Source organism: Cetorhinus maximus, unplaced genomic scaffold (genome assembly GCF_964194155.1).
Source record: "Cetorhinus maximus unplaced genomic scaffold, sCetMax3.hap1.1 HAP1_SCAFFOLD_2216, whole genome shotgun sequence".
NCBI lineage: Eukaryota > Metazoa > Chordata > Chondrichthyes > Lamniformes > Cetorhinidae > Cetorhinus > Cetorhinus maximus.
The window spans coordinates 29,887-34,900 of record NW_027598155.1 but is presented as its reverse complement, the minus strand read 5'-3'; the positions used below and the strand labels follow the sequence as shown (position 1 = coordinate 34,900).

General features: G+C 46.6%; 1 pseudogene; it reads left to right on the top strand.

Moving 5' to 3' along the window:
- The first annotated feature begins 223 nt into the window (after positions 1-223).
- Positions 224-1,176, top strand: LOC144677077 (beta-1,3-galactosyltransferase 5-like; annotated as a pseudogene).
- Positions 1,177-5,014: the final 3,838 nt, after the last annotated feature.

Here is a 5,014-nt window from a genome sequence, read left to right as displayed (position 1 = left end):
TCTAGGAGCTGAATAACCTCCCCCTGTTCCTGTGTAATAGGTTCTAGGGGCTGAATAACCTCCCCCTGTTCCTGTGTAACAGGCTCTAGGAGCTGAATGACATCCTCTTGTATTTGTATCCCAAATCGAGTCAAATAATCTTAATCTGAAAAATAATTCCTCTTGCATTTTCTGGATTCCACCAAACCCAACTTGTTTATTTTATTTTACAGGTGCTTCGAGCATGAAGATATTTTCTCAAAGAAACTTTTGTTTGAAATCATTTCTCAAAAGGAAATGGTTGTTTGTTGTTGCCCCCTTGTTAATCTTTCCTCTGATCAGATATTTAAGCCAATACGGTGTTGAACATTGGCATTCTGCAAAGTTAAATGACCATTCCTTCCTCATGCTGCCCAACAGCAGCTGTGACACCAGTCCCCCATTCCTGGTCCTTCTGGTCACCAGTGCCCAAGACCAGTTGGAAGCTCGCTCGGTCATTCGCCAGACCTGGGGGCGAGTGCGGACAACCCATGGCAAGAGGGTGGTGAGCTACTTCCTGCTCGGGTACAGCCGAGAGCATCAGGAGCAGCTGCTGAAAAAAGTTCACTGCACAAGGACATCATCCAGAAAAATTTCACCGACACTTATTACAACCTGACCACCAAGGTGCTGATGGGCCTGGAATGGGTGAGCCGATTCTGTCTGTCCACCTCCTTCGTGTTGAAAACCGATTCCGACATGTTTGTCAACGCCGATCACCTGACCAAGCTCTTGTTGGGAATGAATCACACGGATATCTTCACCGGCTTCATCATGAGGAATTTTGGACCTGTCAGGGAGAAATCCAGTAAATGGTACGTCAGCGAACAGGAATATCCTCAGGAAACATACCCACCATTCTGCTCCGGCACTGGGTACATGCTTTCGGCCGATGTTGCCCACCGAGTCTGGAATATTTCCAGGACGGTCCCCCACTTTAAACTGGAGGATGTTTACGTCGGGCTGTGCTTGGCGGAGTTGAAGATCACACCAGTGGAAATCCACTCGGAGCAGAAGTTCCACAATTGGAATGTGAAGTTTTCTGTTTGCGGCTTCCGTAAACTCGTCACCTCTCACAGGGTGACACCCTACGAGCTGCTGATCTACTGGAAAGCACTGGAGGATGCAGCAGACGAGGCCTGTCCTGGAGATGGATGAAGGGGGCCATCTTGAAGAGGCTTTTCACTGACACCTTCAAATAAGCGTGTTATCTTTGCAGGGCAACAGAAACAGCGTGCCTTATGGAAGTCAATTACCCAACTAAACTGTGTAATCTGGTTTGTTTATATACATACATACGTACATACACAAATGGCCACAAGAGGGTGCTATTTCACCCCTCCCTCCATTAAAAATGTGCACAATATTCAACATTTCTCAGAACTTATATAGATATGTTTTGCATTTATTTACAAATCCAACTTTGCTACTAGTTGAATAAAAATAAATTAAACTTATTTTTATCTGAATGCATGAAGCATCTCTAATAAGATAGATGAATTAGTGGCACAGATACAGATAAATGATTTAGATCTAATCACCATTACAGAAACACGGTTACGATGTGTTTGGGGGTTCAGTGATAGTGGGATTTGTGGATTCAGTGGTAGTGGGATTTGGGGGTTCAGTGATAGTCGGTTGGGGTTCAGTGAAAGTGGGGTTTCAGGCACAAGTGTCAGTGCGATTTGGGGGTTCAGTGGTAGTGGGGGTTGAGGCCTAAGTGTCAGTGGGATCTGAGGGTTCGGCGATAGTGGAATTTGAGGACTACCTCTCAGTGGCATTTGGGGGTCCAGTGATTGTGGGGTTGTGGGTCCTATGTTTTATTTGAATTTGGGCGTTCAGTGATAGTTGGGCTGGAGGCCTAAGATTTAGTTGGATTTGAGGTTCAGTGTCAGTGGGATTTGTGGGTTCAGGTGTTAGTGGGATTGAGGTGTTAGTGGGATTTGTGGGTTCAGTGAAAGTGTGCTTTGGGGCCTAAGTGTTAGTGGGATTTGGGGGTTCCGTGTTAGTTGGATATCGGGGTTCAGTGCTAGTGGGAGTTGTGGGTTCAGTGATAGGGGTTTGAGGCCTAAGTGCTCGTGGGATTTGTGGATTCTGTGACAGTGCAGTTTGGGGCCTAAGAGTTAGTGGGATTTGTGGGTTCTGTGATAGTGGGATTTGTGGGTTCCACGTTAGTGGGATTTGCGGGTTCCGTGTTAGTGGGATTTGAGGATTCCGTGTTAGTGGGTTTTGGGGGTTCAACATTAGTGGGATATGGGGGTTCAGTGTTAGGGGTTTGAGGCCAAAATGTTAGGGGCCTAAGTGTCAGTGAGATTTGTGGGTTCAGTGATAGTTGGTTTGAGGTTCAGTGACAGTTGGTTTGTGGGTTTAGTGAGAGGGCAGTTAGAGGACTAAGTGTTAGTGAGATCGGGGAGTTCAGTGATAGTGGGATCTAGGGGTTTCTGTGTTAGTGGGATTTGGGGGTTCAGTGTTAGTGTGATTTAGGGGGTCAGTGATGGTGAGATTTAGGGGTTCTGTGTTAGTGAGATTTGGGGGTTCAGCGATAGTGGGATCTAGGGATTCTGCATTAGTGGGGTTTAGGGATTCTGTGTAAGTGGAATTTTGGGGTTCAATGTTAGTGGCATTTGGGGGTTCAGTGATAGTGGGATTTAGGGGTTTGATGTTAGTGGGACTTGGAGGGTTCGGTGATAGTGGGATTTAGGGGTTCTGCATTAGTGGGATTTAGGATTTCTGTTTCCGTGGGAATTGTGGGTTCAGTGATACTGGGTTTGAGGACAAAGTGTTAGTGGGATTTAGCGGTTCAGTGTTAGTGGGATTGAGGGGTTCAGTGGGATTTGTGGGTTCAGTGTTAGTGGTCTTAGGAGTTCAGTGGGAATTGTGGGTTCAGTGAAGTGCGGTTTTCGAGTTTCAGTGGGATTTGTGCGTTCCGTGCTAGAGGGATTTGTGGGTTCAGTGGGAATTGCGGGTTCAGTGGGAATTGCGGGTTCAGTGAAGTGCAGTTTGGTTCCTAGGTGGCAGCGGGATTCATGGGTTCTGTGATAGCACGATTTCAAGCCTAAGTGTTGGTTGGATCTGAGGGTTCAATGGGAATTGTGGGTTCAGTGAAGCGCGGTTTGTTTCCTAGATGTTAGTGGGATTTGTGGGATCAGTGTCTGTGGGAGTTAGGGGTTCAGTGGGATTTGTGGGTTCAATGAAACTACGGTTTGTGGTCTAAGTGTTGGTGGGATTTGAGGGTTCAGTGTTAGTAGGATTTGTGGGTTCGGTGTTAGTGGGATTTAGGGGTTCAGTGGGATTTGTGGTTTCAGTGAAAGTGCGGTTTGAGGCCTAAGTGTTAGTGGGATTCGTGGATTCTGTGATATCACGATTTAAGGCGTAAGTGTTAGTTTGATTTGAGGGTTCAGTAGGATTTGTGGGCACAGTGAAGTGCCATTTGGTTCCCAGGTGTTAGTGGGATTTGTGTGTTTACTGTCACTGGGATTATGGGTTGAGTGGGATTTGTGGGTTCAGTGAAGTGCAGTTTGAGGGTCTCAGTGGGATTTCGGGTTCAGTGTTAGTTGGATTTGTGGGTTAAGTGTTAGTAGGATTGCGGGATTCAGTGGGACTTTTGGGTTCAGTGTTAGTGGAATTTGGGGTTTAGTTGGGCGGGATTTGTTGCTTGAGTGAAGTGCAGTTTGAGGGTTTCAGTGGGATTTGGAGTTCAGTGTTATTGGGATTTAGGTGTCAGTGGGATTCGTGGGTTCAGTGAATGTGTGGTTTGGGGCCGAAGTGTTAGTGGGATTTGTGGGTTCATTGATAGCGCGATTTCAGGCCTAAGTGTTAGGTGGATCTGGGAGTTCAGTGGGATTTGTGGGTTCAGTGGAAATGCGGTTTGGTTCCTAGGTGTTAGTGGGATTTGTAGTTTCAGTGTCAGCGGGAATGCAGGGTTAAGTGGGATTTGTGGGTTCAATGAAAGTGCGGTTTGGGATCTAAGTGTTAGTGGGATTTGTGGGTTCAGTGAAGTGTGGTTTGCTTCCTAGGCGTCAGTGGGATTTAGGGGTTCAGTGAAAGTGTGGTTTTGGGGCCTCAGAGTTAGAGGTGTTTGGGGTTCAGTGGGATTGGGGTTCAGTGAATGTGTGGTTTGGCGCCTAAGTGTTAGTGGGATTTGTGTGTTCAATGTTAGTGGGACTTAGGGGTTCGTTGGGATCTCTGGGTTCAGTGTTCGTGGGATTTAGGGGTTCAGTGGGATTTGTGGGTTCAGTGGAAATGCGGTTTGGTTCCTCGGTGTTATTGGGGTTTGTGGTTTCAGTGTCAGCGGGAATTCGGGGTTAAGTGGGATTTGTGAGTTCAATGAAAGTGCAGTTTGGGATCTAAGTGTTAGTGGGATTTGTGGGATCAGTGAAATTTGGTTTGGTTCCTGGTTGTTAGTGGGATTTGTGGGTTCAGTGTCAGCGGGAATTTGGGATTCAGGGCGATTTGTGGGTTCAGTGAAGAGCGGTTTTAGAGTTTCAGTGGGATTTGTGGGTTCAGTGAATGTGTGGTTTGGAGCCTGAGTTTAGTGGGATTTGTGGGTTCAGTGTTAATGGGATTTAGGGTTTCAGTGGGATTTGTGGGTTCAGTGAAGTGCAGTTTGCGAATCTCAGTGGGATTTGTGGTTTCCGTGCTAGAGGGATTTGTGGGTTCAGTGGGAAATTTTAAATTTTACATCTTCCATCAATTCTCCTCAGTCCCAACTGCTCCAATCTTTCCTCATTACTGAAGTGTCTCATCCCTGGAACCATTCTGGTAAACCTCTTCTGCACTCCCTCCAATGCGTTCACACCCTTCCTATAGTGTGGCATCCAGAACTATGCACAGTACTCCAGCTGAGGTCTAACCAGTGTCTTATATAAGTTCATCAGAACCTCCCTGCTCTTGTACTCTACGTCCCTATTAATGAAGTCGAGAATACTGCATGCTTTAGAAACAGCTCTCACTACCTGTCCTGCCAACTTCAATGGCTTATGCACATATCCACCCA